The sequence below is a fragment of the Amblyraja radiata genome, chromosome 13, assembly GCF_010909765.2.
Source record: "Amblyraja radiata isolate CabotCenter1 chromosome 13, sAmbRad1.1.pri, whole genome shotgun sequence".
NCBI lineage: Eukaryota > Metazoa > Chordata > Chondrichthyes > Rajiformes > Rajidae > Amblyraja > Amblyraja radiata.
In genome coordinates, this window is record NC_045968.1 from 25,680,044 (window position 1) to 25,696,815 (window position 16,772).

Here is a 16,772-nt window from a genome sequence, read left to right on the forward strand (position 1 = left end):
CCTCAGTGCTCGCCAGACTACTAACCTTCGATCGATCTCGCATAAGTAAGAGAATGACTGATTTGTCGTCAGATTAGCGGAGCCGGGAAAACCAATGCGAAAAGTCACACCGTGGCGCCGATTTCATCTCCCGCGATCCGACACGACTCGATTCCTTCGACCGCAAACTTATGTTGGCAATCCGTTGAGATCCCGGACAAGCCCCCAATGTTAATTCCGGATCTAAACTTACCCCCCTAGTCTAGTTCAGTCAAACACCGAATACGAACACTGGAATTCCAACTCTATTTTATTGTATACAATACTGCAGGATCGATCCTCGTTACCACTTACTCGAGCCCAATACAGCCTCGCACTTGAAGAGACTTTAAATTGCATATGTAGAATGATCAAATACATGGACCAGTTCCAACATCCCTCTCTCCAGTAATATCAGCATTCATCAATACCATTGCAGCAAATAGCAGCCACAGTTATCAATTACATGTTCAACAGTTGGAATGTTTCCAAGATGTGTTCTAACATAAATACAAATGTGACCTTTAAACTTAAACTTTGTTTTGGTAACTCATAAAATTAACAAATAAGTTGAACTTAACTTTATCTAGTTTTAATTAAACATTAAAGAAAAAGCTTGTACCTATTGGATATAAAGATCATGGTTTATCATGTGCCCATATTTTGGAATAGCTCCATTTGCACAGGACCTAGAAAACAACTGACTGTATGTATTCTCTCATAATCCATTAAAAAACTCTGAGCAAGGGTGATTGTCACCATTTACTAGTCTCAACTCCACTTCCGAAAAGAGGCTTGGGGAAGAAGAGTTTTGTCTTTGGGAATAACAATTGCTGAATGTTGTTGAAAATCTCCAAACCCAATGCCATTCATCAAACAACCACACCAATTCATTAGTTGCTGAATCAATTTTACAATCATGAACTTCAGATTTTTTGAAAAGTCAAAACAGGTCCAATCGGCAAAAACATCATGCACGTGAGAATGAATGGGACACGAGGCTGATCACCTCTTTACATAATGCTTGCCAAGAAGTTTTGACTTATGGTCTAAGTTGACACAGAACCAGGTCAACATTTCAATTAATACCAAAAGGAAAATACTGTGGGGATTCTAGACATTTACAACAAGATACAAAGAATTTATTAGCCAAGTATGTAAGAACATACAAGGAATTTGATTTGCCATACAGTTATACCAAAAAAGCAGGAAGACACACAACTACATAAAAATTAACATAAACATCCACCACAGCGCACTATGATGGAAGGCAATAAAGTCTTATCGTCTTCCCACCTTTTCTCCAGCGGACAGGGCAGTCAAACGATCCGCAGTCGGGGCGATCGAAGCTCCCGCAGTCAGGGCGGTCGAAACTCCTGCAGTCGGAGCGATCGAAGCTCCCGCAGTCAGGGCGGTCGAAACTCCTGCAGTCGGGGCGATCGAAACTCCCATGTCAGGGCGGTCGAAGCTCCTGCGGTTGGAGCTCCCAAAGTCAGTCCCCAACCAAGGGATCACGAGTTCCACGATGTTAAGTCCACAGGCTCCTGCGGTTGGAGCTCCCGAAGTTGATCCCCAGCAAGAGGCCACCAGCTCTTCGATGTTACGCTGCAGTGCGAACGGAGATATGATACGGAAAAAGTTGCATCACCGTTGAGGAAAGAGATTAACATTTTTTTTCACATTTTCCCCCACCCCCCACATAATACAAAACTAAAGATACACCAAAACATACCTTTAACCACAAACTTAAAACAACAAAAGAAGAAACGGACTAGACAGTTAGCGAGGCTGCTATTGTGCGGTGCCACCCGGTGGAATGCATCGGTGGAATAAAAACACAATGTTAATTGTTTTGTGGCCAAATTTAAGGATGATACGAAAATAGGTGGAGGGGGAGATAATGTAGAGGTAGCGTGGAGGAAGCAGGGAGTTTGTAGAAGGACTTGGACAGGTTGGGAGTGTGGGGAAAAAATTGGCAGATGCAATAGTGTAGCAATGTGCATTCACGCACATTGGTAGTAGGAATAAAGGCCTGGAGCGAAGACTGCGGGACCTGGAGCTGGAGCGGCGGCCCGGAGCGGAGACTGCGGGACCCGGAGCTGGGGCGGCGGCCTGGAGCTGGGGCGGCTGCCCGGAGCTGGTGCTGTGGCGGGCCGTCTCGGAGCGGAGACGGCGTTCCGGCTTTCGGCGGCGGCGACATCACCATGGAGGTCCGCTGGACTGGAGGGCGGCATCTCCAGCCTGGATCGATCGCCTCAGCGCAGAGGGAGAACAAGGAGGGAAGAGACGGAGACTAAGACTTTGCCTCCATCACAGTGAGGATGTGCTTGGTGAACTCACTGTGGTGGATGTTTAATTTGTGTTTATTGTATGTTTTGTTTTTATTGGTTCTGTGTATGACTGCAGGCAACATAATTTCGTTCAGACCGAAAGGTCTGAATGACAATAAAGGAATCTAATCTAATCTAATCTAATCTAATCTAATCTAATGACCTCATTGAAAGTTACCAAATAATGAAAGGCCTGGAAAGAGTGGAAGTAGAGAGGATGTTCCACTAGTGGGAGAGTCTAGGACCAGTGGGCACAGCCTCAAAATAAAAGGGCATAACTTTAGATAGGAGATGAGGAGGAATTTTGTTAGCCGGAGGGTGGTGAAACTGTGTTCATAGCTATCAACAGCTATTGAGCCCGTCTTTGGGTGTTTTTAAAACAGAGATTGGCAGTTTCTTGAATAATAAATGTGTCAAAGGTTCAGCCATGATTGAATGGTGGAGTAGACTTAATGGTCCAAATGGCCTAATTCTACTCCTATTCCTTATGACAAACTATTTCCTGGTGTGAAATAATAATAATAATAATAATAATAATAACTTTATTTGCATAGCACTTTTCAAACAATTGAATGCAACCAAAAGTGCTTTCCACAACAATCGAGGTCTAAACAAAAATCCAATATAAAACAGTTAGGACATATGCAGTTAATAGTATAAAAAGCACAGATTGACATAAAAATATAAAATATAAAATTGAGGGTGTAAGAGGACAAAAACCAAAAGCACTGATGTCCAATACAGAGTCCACTTTACTATATGAGCACACAGGCTGCTGAAGGATATGCTGAGATAAATACATGAGAATAAAGGTAATTTTTACAATGTCATCAGAAGAAGTAAAGTCAGTTAAAAGCTTGATTGAAAAGAAAAGTATTTTTGCTGCCGTTTAAATATGTCACCAGAGTGGGCATCTCTCATAGCTCTGGGTAGGGTATTCCACAGCTTGGGGGCGTAATTGAAAAAGGCTGCTTCACCAATTTTCTTATTGCTGCGGCAATAAGAGGCTAACAGGCCAGCATCAGAAGACCTGAGCGCTCGAGTAGGGGCAGAGGGAAGGAGTGACTGTAAAATATGCTGCTCCTAGGCCATTAAGGGCTTTATAGACAAGGAGGACTTTATAGTCTATCCTGGATCTCACAGGGAGCCAATGAAGGGAGTATAATACTCGGGTGATATGTTCCCTTTTCATGGTATTTGTTAAAAGCTGGGCTGCGTCATTTTGAATGAGCTGTAACTTGTTGGTGGATTTTGAAGGCAGACCGGTTAATAAGGCATTACAGTAATCAAGTCTGCTTGATATGAAAGCCTGTATGTTTTTTACAGCCATGTTGGGTTAAGAAAGGCCATACTTTAGCAATATTTCAGAGGTGATAGAAAGCGCACTTTGTTACCTTATTTATGTCAGATTTAAAATTAAGATCATTGTCAATTTTTACCCCCAGGCTTGTGACCTTGTTTGACATAGGCAGTCAAATTTCCCAGTTTACCGAGTAAAGAGCCTGTGCCACTTGGGAGACCTCCACGGAGACCTCTGGCGACCTTAAGCGACTAAAAAAAAGTCAAGGTCGCGATGACCTACGACCTTCCTCGACTACATGTACGACCTCCTACGACTATGTTGAACACCTCCCTTGACTATGAAGAAGACCTCCTTCGACCTCCTTCGATCTCCTTCGACTATGTTGAAGATTGGCTTCGACCATGTACGTTTTACTCGAGGATGGTCTCTGGCAAATGAGCACGACCCCCTTCGGTCTCAGAGGACCACACCGAAAACCAACAACGACCAGTGACGAGTGTCTACAGCTCAAATGATCACCTGATAAAATTATGTCATGTCTGCATTTTTTTCTCACTAAAAAATGCCTCCCAGCATTTAAAAAAAATAATTCTGAACCATGCAAGTAAGGAAGGGACTAGTTTGGAGGATGTTAGTAAAAATACAACAACTGCTATTTGTAGTAGCCCTTTTGCTTCAGCAGCCTTTCAAGAAAGGCAGAAGGGGAAGAGGAAGGGTGAAGAGGAAGCACAAGAAGAGGTCTCAATGGGTGAATGGAGATGATGTGATGGACTGTCCCAGTACACCAGATGACTGGGAGAGAGTGGCGCTGGGCTTTGACAAAAGATGGAACTTTAAGCACACATGTTGGGCAGTGGATGGCAAGCATGCCATTCTTGTCCCTGTCCCCCTCATTTTCCTTTTCGTACAGGATGGCATTCTGCTGGACCATTTGTCAAGATCCCCCTCCTGCTGCCTGGTGAAGGTGTAGGGCATAACCTTCCTCCAGCCCTCCCTCACCACCAATGGGACATCTGCCTCTGATGCTGTGTCAGACACAGGAGAAAGGGCTGCTTTGCTGCCTGCAAAGGAGGCAGTGAAGGATGGGGTGGTGGTGGGAACATATACTACCACCCTGGTCTCCTCCTCCAGGATTCTCTCATGCAGGGCTACCTCCTCCTCTACTATCACCTCCTGTGGCCACTCCTCCTCCTGGGTGGGAAACACCTACATGGCAGGTTTTTTTGAGGGTTGTGCTCTCCCCCTGAGCTGTTGCCTTTTTGGTGCCATCTCTAAAACATGCCTCCTCTCCAGTCAGGTTTTCGTCCACAGCACAGCACTGAGACTGCTCTTGTTAAGGTCTTCAATGACATTTTTTGATTTGATTTTGATTCAATTTATTGTCATTGCACTTTTCAGTGCAACAAAATGGTTTAGCCTGCAGTCATAACATAGAATAAATAACAAACACTCAACACAGTTTAAGTCCCAAAGTCATTGTCTCTTCCCTCCTTGCTCTCCCTCTGCGCTGAGGCAATCCAAGCCTCCGATGTTGCGGCCCCGCCGGGTGATGGTAGGTAAGTCCCGCGGTTGAATCCGTGCTCCGCAAACGGGCCGGTTCAAACTCCGCGGCCCGGGGCGGTCGAAGCTGCTGAAGCTGCCGTCCTCCAGTCCAGCGGACGCAGATGTCGTTGCGGGAGCTCCGGAAAACAGAACTCGAGCTCCCGATGATGTCGTCCACTGGCCCGCAGCCGAGCCTCCGAGGCTCCAAAGTCGGGTCGCAAGTTGGGTCGCCCCGCAACCACAGCCCCGAAGTCGGCCAGCCTCGCGTTGGTAAGTCCTGTCTCTGACTCCGCAGCCTCAAGGTCGGTCGCAGTTGGAGGCCGCCAGCTCCGCGATAGGCCTCAGCGCAGACGGACACGGAGACGGGGGATACGGCAGGAAAGGTCGCACCCCCCCCGAAGGAAGAGTAAAAAAACATGTTACAGCCACCCCCCCCACACATACACAACTAAATAAACCGAAATAAACTGTAAAAACGGGACAAGAGAAAACAAAAAACAGAAAAGACAAACGGATTGCAGGTGAGCCGCAGCTGCAAGGCAGCGCCGCCACTTCACATCTACTTAAATACAGACAATGGCAAAATTTCAGTCTTAGTATTATTGGATCTCAGTGCTACATTTGACACGGTCGACCACACCATATTACTAGACTGATTGGAAAGCTGGGTTGGATTTTCTGGCACAGTACGAAACTGGTTTGAATCCTACTTAAAGAACAGGGACTACTTTGTGTCTATCGGTAATTACACATCAGAGTGGACAAATATGACATGTGGAGTTCCCCAGGGCTCCATTCTGGGACCTCTTCTGTTTAACATCTACAAGCTCCCACTGGCTCAGATTATGGAAAACAACAAGCTAAGTTACCATAATTATGCAGACAACACACAAATTTACATAACCATATCACCAGGACTATGGTCCAATCCGAATACTGAGTAAGTGCATCAAACAAATCAACGACTGGATGTGCCAAAACTTTCTTCAATTAAACGAAGACGAAACTGAGGTAGTTGTTTTTGGAGCCAAAGAGGAACGATTGAAAGTTAGTGTTCAGCTTCAATCGGCAATGTTAAAAACCATGGACAAAGCCAGAACTCTTGGTGTAATCCTGGACTCAGACCTGAATTCCAACCGCCACTTTAAGACAATTATTAAGTCAGCCTACTATCACCTTGAGAAAATATCAAGGGTTAAAGGACTTATGGTTCAGCAGGATTTGGAAAAACTTGTTCTTGCATTTATCTTCGGTAGACTTGACTACTGTAACGCTGTCTTCACAGGTCTCCCTAAAAAATCGATTAGACAGCTGCAGCTGATTCAGAACGCTGCTGCTCGAGTCCTCTCTGGGACCACGAAAGTGGATCACCTCACTCCAGTTTTGAGGTTGTCAAAGATTTGATTTCAAAATATTACTGTTGGTTTATAAAGCACTGAATGGTCTAGGGCCAAAATACATTTCTGATCTTCTGCTACAAACACAATACACTATACAATGTATTTGTCACTTGAACCTCATAGAGGCTCAAATGAAATGTTGTTTCTGCAGTCATACACACATGAAAAAAAAGACCCAAGACACAACACAATTTACACAGACATCCATCACAGCGCATCTCCTCCTCGCTGTGATGGAAGGCAAAAAAACTTATCTCTCCCCTGCACTCCCCATTCCCCTCCCGATGTCAGAGTCAAAGCCCCCGGCGGGCGATGGCAATTGTCCCGCGGCCATTAAAGCCACGCCGGGCGATGCAAGGCCACGCTCCGGGTCTTGTTGTTGGAGCCCCCGGCGGGCTCTAGCAAAGTCCCGCAGCCGTTGAAGCCGCGCCGGGCGGTGATGTAAGGACCCGCTCCAGGCACTCCTCGACCCCGCGACTCGGGCGGGAGAAGTCGCCGTTGCGGAAGCCCCGAAAAGCGGTCTCCCACCAGGGACCCGCGGGCTCCCGATATTACTGTCTGCCAGACCTGCGGTAAGCCTCCGAATCTCCGGGGGTCGGGTCACAGCAGCGCGCCACCACCGCTCCTCCCGCTCCGGACTCGGCCAGCTCCATGATGGTGAGTAGCTCCGCAGCTCCGTGACTGGAGCCCCAGGACGTTCCTGCTGGAGGCCGCTCCACGTTGCAGCCCCAACGACAACGGAGACCCGACAGGGAAAAGGTCGGGCTCTCCGTGCAGGGGAAAGATTTTAAAAGTTTCCCCCCCCCACCCCCCGCCCCCCCCACACACACACATACCCCATCAAAAAAATAATAAAAACTACATTAAAACGGGACAAAAAATAACAAAAAGACAAACGGACTGCAGAGGCCGCTGCGACGTGAGTCGCGCCGCCCACTATGTCGCCCACATAATGAACCATCCAGACCTCGAAGGTCATCTGGGACAGGTCTGCTTTCTGTCCCAAAGTCAGAACTAAACATGGGGAAGCAGCGTTTAGTTTTTATGCACCATATGTATGGAACAAACTTCCTGAAAAATGCAGGTCCACTCCAACTCTCAGTTCTTTTAAATCGGGGCTGAAGACCTTTCTATTTGACGCTGCTATTAATTACTTTTAATTTTAATTAAATAAAATAATTATTCATTTCTAACACTGCACTGTAATTTTTATTCTTGTATTTTATACACCTTATTCTATTTTAGCGTTTTTATTTTCAATGCTTTTTAATGACTTTTTAATTGCTTTTGATTACTTTTTTACACAGAGAGTGGTGAATCTGTGGAATTCTCTGCCTCAGAAGGTAGTTGAGGCCAGTGCATTGGCTATATTTAAGAGGGAGTTAGATGTGGCCCTTGTGGCTAAAGGAGAACAGGGGGTATGGAGAGAAGGCAGGGATGGGATACTGAGTTGGATGATCAGCCATGATCATATCGAATGGCGGTGCAGGCTCGAAGGGCCGAATGGCCTACTCCTCCTGCTGCACCTATTTTCTATGTTTCTATGTTTTTAATGCTTTGTGTAAAGTACTTTGAATTGCTTTGTTGTTGAAATATGCTATATAAATAAACTTGCTTGCTTGCCTAATGCTGCCATTTTTATTGCCATCAGTGGTTTCAGAGGTTGTGGTCTAAAATGGGCTTTCTGGGGCCAGACCATCTGCAGATTGTCCCCCAATCCACCTCAATCTCCACTGAAGAATAAGGGATAAGCCATTTAGAACAGATGAGGAAAAACTTGTTCACACAGAGGGTTGTGAATCTGTGGAATTCTCCGCCTCAGCAATGGAGGCCAATTCTCTGGATGCTTTCAAGAGGGAGTTAGATAGAGCTCTTAAAGATAGCAGAGTCAGAGGATATGGGGAGAAGGGAGGAATGTAGTACTGATTGTGGATGATCAGCCATGATCACAGTGAATGGCGGTGTTGCCTCGAAGGGCCAAATGGCCTTTTCCTGCAACTATTGTCTATTGTCTATTGAAAATTCAGCAGTTTTCCAGGAGCCATGCTGCAACCATTGTGGTTGAAAATTAAACGCATTGTCAATTGTCATATTTACTGTTCATTACTGATATCTAGTAAGTCATACAGAATCTCTGTATGCCTGTAATGTTTGTGCACAGTCTAGACCACTGGAAACATTGTTGTCCTCTCATCTCCATGCTAGCTCTATCTGCTACTCTCCTTTCAAGGAGATGGATCTGGTTCTCCTCAACGACAAGGCCTGGCATGGTGCTAATTCAGCAGTGTATATGAAATTAAGACCATCATCTAACACCATCATCTCAAGACTAGAAGTATTGAAGGTATAGGTACAAAGACCAGCACAGGCAAGGTATTTCTGCCTCTGTTCAGCGTGGTTACAGCATGTGTTAAGAATAACTGAGTGCCATGTATGTTATTGCTTAAACCCCTGTCTCACGGTGCGAGTCCACCCACGAATGATCCCAAGTTAAAAACAAATCAAACTCGTGGTAATCACGTAGAATTAACGTAGCGGGAACGTCGGAACTCGTGGATGTAACATAGCGACTCATAATGCTAACGGCAGGTACTCGGGAAACCTGTTAACTCGTGAAAATTTTTCAACATGTTGAAAGATTTCCACGAGTCAATTTTACTCTTGAAGGAAAAATGTGAAACTTTTAAACTCGTTGTAATACCGTAGTAGCACGTGAGTTTACCGTAGTGACTCGTGAGTAACTCGTGGGTTTGGCGCGATAAGTGAAATGTTGAAGATTTGTCAGATCTTAATGGAAAGTTTTCAGTGAAGGAGCAAAAAACACTCACCGGGGATCTGAGAAACAGTGGCTAAAATAATGAACCATGCAGTGTGGGGAAAGCTGCACTGCGAGAGTTAATTTACATAAAAACATAGAAAATAGGTGCTGGAGGAGGGAGGCCATTTGGCCCTCTTCGAGCCAGCACCGCCATTCATTGTGATCATGGCTGATCATCCACAATCAGTAACCTGTGCCTGCCTTCTCCACATATCCCTTGATTCCGTGACAATAAACTAAACTAAACTATACATCTTGTATCTGTTCACTGTGGACGGCCTGATTCTAATCATGTATAGTCTTTCTGCTGACTGAAGCACGGAACAAACAAAAACTTCTCACTGTACCTCGGTTTACGTGACAATAAAATAAACAAAATATTCATCACAGTGCTGATCTCCGGCAGCTGATGATGTAAAATCCAAAATACTGGCACTGTGGCCAGCGGTGGAGTTGCTACATTACAGCGCCAGAGACCCGGGTTCGATCTTGACTACTGTCTGTACGGGGTTTGTACGTTCTCCCCGTGACTGTGGTTTGTACATTTTCCCCAGGAGCTCCAGTTTCCTCCCACACTCCAAAGACGTACAGGTTTGTAGGTTAATTGGCTTGGTGTAATTGTAAATTGTCTCTAGCGTGTGTAGACCTGCTTCCGCCCTGTATCTCGATACTAAACTAAACTAAGCTAAACCTCAAGAGAAAAATGTACTTTGCTTTTGTAATGGGCAGAGTCTGTGACAGTGTTCACACTCTCTTGTGTCTCTGTTTTGCTTTGTTTCCTTGCCTGTGAACTGGCTAGAATTTGCAAAGGTTAGCAGTCAGGAAATACTGACTAAAAAGGAGGGAGGGGGTGGGGTGGAGATTCAGCTACCAGTCTATGATGTATGAGGGCAAGTTTCTTTGCAGGTGCAACCTTCTGCCCCGAGCTAAATGCTTCAGATACTTTTTTCAAAAATTCAGGTTCATAGAAAAAAATGTGAGCAACTTTGTTTAGTTTAAGGAGTGTCAAAATAAACTGCAGATTCCTGTTTACACTAAAGATACACACAAAATGTTGGAGTAACTCAGCAGGTTAGGCAGCATCTCTGGGCAAAAGGAACAGGTGATGGTTTTGGGTCTGATGAAGGTGTCTCGATCCGAAACAACACCTATTGCTTTTCACCAGAGATGCTGCCTGACCTGCTGAATTATGTCCCTGTCGCACGTTGGGAGTCCACCCTGATCCCTTTAGCCACAAGGGCCACATCTAACTCCCTCTTAAATATAGCCAATGAACTGGCCTCAACTACCTCTGTGGCAGAGAATCCCACAGATTCACCACTCTCTGTGTAAAAAATGATTTTCTCATCTCGGTCCTAAAAGTCTTCCCTCTTATCCTTAAACTGTGACCCCTTGTTCTGGAGTTCCCCAACATCGGGAACAATCTTCCTGCATCTAGCCTGTCCAACCCCTTAAGAATTTTGTAAGTTTCTATAAGATCCCCCCTCAGTCTTCTAAATTCTAGCGAGTACAAGCCGAGTCTATCCAGTCTTTCTTCATATGAAAGTCCTGCCATCCCAGGAATCAGTCTGGTGAACCTTATCTGTACTCCCTCTATGGCAAGAATGTCTTTTCTCAGGTTAGGAGACCAAAACTGTACGCAATACTCCAGGTGTGGTCTCACCAAGACCCTGTACAACTGCAGTAGAACCTCCCTGCTCCTATACTCAAATCCTTTTGCTATGAATGCTAACATACCATTCGCTTTCTTCACTGCCTGCTGCACCTGCATGCCTACTTTCAATGACTGGTGTACCATGACACCCAGGTCTCGTTGCATCTCCCCTTTTCCTAATCGGCCACCATTCAGGTAATCTCTGCAATCGGCTGCAAACAAAGCAAACACAATCTAGATAACTCAGGTCATAAAACACAAAAGCCAGATTGTTAAATTACTTCCGCTAATAATAAATGCAGGAATATGTCACTGTACAGAGTAAATATCAGGGTTATCAAATGATAAAACATGAGATAATTGAAGTTTATACATGTCCTGTTAAACAACTAAAGAATAGTGAATCTTTTTCAATAATCCAAAGCAAACAGTTTTGTCTTTTATGGGGAAGGAGGAGGAGGCAGGTGAGGAGAATCGGGGAATGGGGATGCAGGATACGTGTCGGGAGCAAGGGAGATGGCCAGAAGGAGCAGGGATAATTCTTGAGGAACAGGACAGGGTGTGGGGAAACAGAAGCCTCAGATCAGAACAGACATTGGGTGGGAGTTTAAATTACAACATTGAAAACTGTCTGAAATCTTAAATAAAACAAGAAAATGCTGAAGATAACCAGCTGGTCAAGCAGCAACTGTAGCAAGTGAAAGAGAGAGAATGTTTCATGTTGATATAGACAAATTAACTCTGAAATCGCCTGAGAAGACAGATTTCTTTGATTTTGATGGAAATTGAAACGTTTTCTTCCTTCCTATCTGCTGCCCAACCTGCTGTGCATTTCCAGCATTCTCTGTTTTTACCTGAAATACAGACAAGGATCTTCATCCTTGAACAGAGCATTGGAGCAAGATAAGATAACGGCAACAGCAAAACCTCAGGTACAGGAATGCAGGACGTTTCAATAAAATAAATGATAAACCAATCAGGCTGTCACAATGTATAAAGGTGGAAAACAAAAAAATAGTGAAAAATACTAGAAATAATCAGTGAGTTAGAAAACATCTATGGTGAGAAAAATTAATCAATACGGCCAATGAGAAGGATTTGAGTATAGGAGCAGGGAGGTTCTACTGCAGTTGTACAGGGTCTTGGTGAGACCACACCTGGAGTATTGCGTACAGTTTTGGTCTCCTAATCTGAGGAAAGACATTCTTGCCATAGAGGGAGTACAGAGAAGGTTCACCAGACTGATTCCTGGGATGTCAGGACTTTCATATGAAGAAAGACTGGATAGACTCGGTTTGTACTCGCTAGAATTTAGAAGATTGAGGGGGGATCTTATAGAAACTTACAAAATTCTTAAGGGGTTGGACAGGCTAGATGCAGGAAGATTGTTCCCGATGTTGGGGAAGTCCAGAACAAGGGGTCACAGTTTAAGGATAAGGGGGAAATCTTTTAGGGCCGAGATGAGGAAAACTTTTTTCACACAGAGAGTGGTGAATCTGTGGAATTCTCTGCTGCAGAAGGTGGTTGAGGCCAGTTCATTGGCTATATTTAAGAGGGAGTTAGATGTGGCCCTTGTGGCTAAAGGGATCAGGGGGTATGGAGAGAAGGCAAGTACAGGATACTGAGTTGGATGATCAGCCATGATCATATTGAATGGCGGTGCAGGCTCGAAGGGCCGAATGGCCTACTCCTGCACCTATTTTCTATGTTTCTATGTTTCTATATTTCATTAGAGCCACAAAAGCCCACCTCCTCTTTTGGCAACATCAGATATAATTTGTTCTCTCTTGCTCACAGTTCACCTGGAGACAACTTTGTTATTCACTAACCTTAATCACAGTATCATCATTCAGCTTTCCTGGTCTCCACCTTATTTATCTTCGCTACCCTGTCTTCTCCACCTTGTTTATCTTTGTAATCTTCTCTACCCTTATTTCTTTTCTCACAATTAAGAACTAATTTTGTGAACTGGGAACACTTAGATCACTGAAAGGTCACTGACTGTTTCTCGACACAGTCCAATTATATACTATACTTTCTGTTTCTCATATCATAATTCTAAAATGTATTCACAAAGCTCTTTCAAGGAGGAAACCTATTCATGACCCCTGACATCAGCTATTTAGTTGCCCATAACATTGTGGATGTATTAGCCTCATGGTGGCAAACTAACAACCCTTCTTCCAACGGTTTAAGAATAAGGCCCATCACCATTCTCAGTACAGGTATGGATAATAGAAACCAGGTTTCCAAATGAGAACAACATCGCAAACCCAAATGAAGAAAGTAATTACCATGAGAATTCCTGTTTCATTGTTAGCGAGCATAATAGAAATTAGGCAGGTGCTTGGCCCAATAGCAGCTTTGTTACATCATCAACTTGAATGCATCCAGTTACTTTGGAAACAGGCTAAAATGGAGCTTCTGCAAAGGAGAAATATAATAATTGACCCTGCAAGTATCAAGCAAACTTAACGTTTCATAATATTTATTGTATTAAATGTTGTACTATTTGTCCTTTATCTGTACACTGTGGACAGCTTGATTGTACTCATGAATAGTCTTTTCTTTGACTGTATAGCAGACAAAAACACTCACACACGCGCCAGGCTTCGGAGGCTCAATCCAGCGCTAAATGCAGCTCAACTGCCTGTCTCACCGGGTTAACTAACAGCCCTGTCTGGACTGACGGGACACCAGCGCTGCTTCCCGCGCTGGCCATATTTCCCGCAAGCCCAGGCAGGTTAACCTGGCGGGGATGTCACCCACCTCTCAAAACATGGGGGGGATGTGTCCCCTCTGGCCCCCCTGGGTTTTCCGCCTCTGTTGCTTTGGGACATGCTACAAAGTCAGCTATAACATAGCAGAAAGATATATATATATATATATATATATACATATAATATGCATATTCTTTACATCAGAAGGAAATTACTGATTACAGCTCACACCCTCTAGTCCTGGCAACCTACCTATCCTGGTCATCTCACACACACCGCTTCTCACACCTTACCCCCCGAGCTACCTATTACCTTTTTTTTTAAACCCACTCTCTCTCACTGAATCCCATGCTCCCCCACTACTGCTCACCCTTCCCTCCTTCAATGTTCCCTGTGCAACCAACCTTTATTCAATTCACTTTTTTACCTTCTTTTCATATCATAATTCCAAAATCTGCACCCTTTTGTTCTCTACTTATAGCCTCAGCTGCTATCTCCACCCATTCCTCTGGCGATAAACCTCTCCTTGTCTGTATCCATCTAGCTTGCTAGCTCTCGCCCCCCTCTCCCCTCATCTCTTTATGCTGACTAACCTCCACTTTTTCAGTCGAGATGAAGAGTCTCAACTTACTTGCTCATTTCCATCCAGAGATGCTGCCTGACCCAACGAATTCCTCACCTGCTATTCTATATTTTGCTATTGTAGCGGACGCGGAGTTGTCCGTTAAAGAACGAGGCAGACACGAAGTTTGTCCGAAATACTGGTTCTTTATTCTACACCAATTCTCCTCACTCACCAACACTGTGCATGTGTGATTAACCCTTAAATACTCCCCAGGGGCACCCGTGACCAAACCGTGACCCGTACCTCTCGTCACTGGCAAACGTGACCCCCCAGAGCTGAAGGTTTTGTACAGTGCGTGGCCCATCACCCAGTGCTGCCACACTATACTTATATTATTAAATATATCTATTTGGAAGAGATCTTCCTCTGAGAAACCCTTGCTCTAAAGAACTGTCAACACAACTCCAACAAAACCAAGCATACTGGGCCCAGCTTATTACACATAAAAAATACAAGCAGTGATTATGGCAGTCGTGTGGTTTTCAAAGTAAAAAATAGGAAAGCATTAAACAATCTGTGAGAGGGAGGAAAGGAATTGTCCAGATTTTGGGCCAAAACCCTGCATCAACCTCCCAGTAGTCAGTCAATTTAATTCACTTTCCCATCCCAACACTGACCTACTTGTCATAGAGTAATACAGTTTAGCACAATTGTCAGTTACTCAGGAAAATCAACACTTCATCCATCCAGTTTGGATCGAAATCCAGCTTAAAGATTTGCAATGATGGCCCATTCTTGGACAACATCCTTGCAATTTATTCTCTGATTGATTTGGCAAGGTGGACAAGATGAAAGTGGAGATTGTGTGGGAACTGGGGCAAGGGATGGCAGAGTGAGTTGATCGATTTTTGAATGGGATTTGAGGGGGTGAGTCACCTTCTGTATCGACAATGAATTGGGTAAAATAAAATTTCTTACCTCAGTTCCACCAGAGGTAAAAATTATATCTTCTGGGTGACCTCCAATCATCTGAGCTATGGTCTCCCTTGCCCAACCTATCTACTCTTTGGCATTCCTACCTAATCACAATTAGATTCAAAAGACAAATATTTGTAAGTATTTGTCTTTATTTACGCTACAAGTAGTACATATACTGATTCACAAATTCACATGAGACAAAATATTAACCAGTAACTTCAAAAACATTCTATTCGATTAATTTGTTTTCCAGTTAGAATGTCAACGAAAGATTAAGAAAGTAAATTGACCAGCAAAGAAAAAACACATACTTGAAGTGAAGTAACTCAGAAAAAGATTTAAAATGTTTAGTTTACAGATACAGGGGGAAACATGCCCTTCAGCCCAAGTTCATGACAACCAGCGATCACACCTACACACTAGGGACAATTTATAGCAGCCAATTAACTACAAAGCTGTATGTCTTTGGAATATGGGAAAAAACCGGAGTACCTGAAGAACACCCACGCGGCCAAAGAGAGAATGTACAAACTTCACATAGACAACACTCATAGTCAATATTGAACCAGGGCCTCTGATGCTGTAAAGCAGCAACTCTACCGCTGCACCACTGTGTCACTCAGGAAAATCAACACTTCATCCATCTGATTTGGATCGAAATCTAATGTAAAGGCTTGCAATTAAGTATAAACCAATTTCGACGAATCCACAATATTTAGCATCATGCAGTTTCAAAACATAAACTGTTTCCCTTGCCACAGACAATGACTAACATTCACATTATTTTATGATCTGAGTGCCTGTTACCAGACCATCTTCTGTGTGAGACCATACAGCTGTATACATACCACTCATCACATACCTAATGCATATGAACTGCTTGGATTTCCCCAGGCCCCCTGCATGGCATCAGTAATAGTCTGCATTACCTCACTCTCCATAGTTGTGGTTGCATTATAATCCATGTAAATGCTGCTTTGAATACAAAAATATTTTAATTATTCCGCATCTTCAACCCACGAGCCCTAATCATTCACCTTGTGGCAAAAATAAAATACTGATCATACCTAAGACTTATTATGATGCAAGGAAAATTACATTTAAAATGGCTGGTTGGCACCATGACATGATTGCTGCCTTTTACCTCTGTAGACTGGGTCCAAATCTATCCCAGACTGAAGTGTTAAAGCTCTCTTTCTTATAATATGAAAATGAGGATCATTTTAATGGGCTAGCAATTCATACAGTGCATTCAGAAAGTATTCAGACCCCTTCACTTTTTCCACGTTTTCTTACATAGAAACATAGACATAGAAAATAGGTGTAGGAGGAGGCCATTCAGCCCTTCGAGCCAGCACCACCATTTATTGTGATCATGGTTGATCGTCCCAAATCAATAAACCGTGCCTGCCTTCTCCCCATATCCCTTGATTCTGCTAGCCCT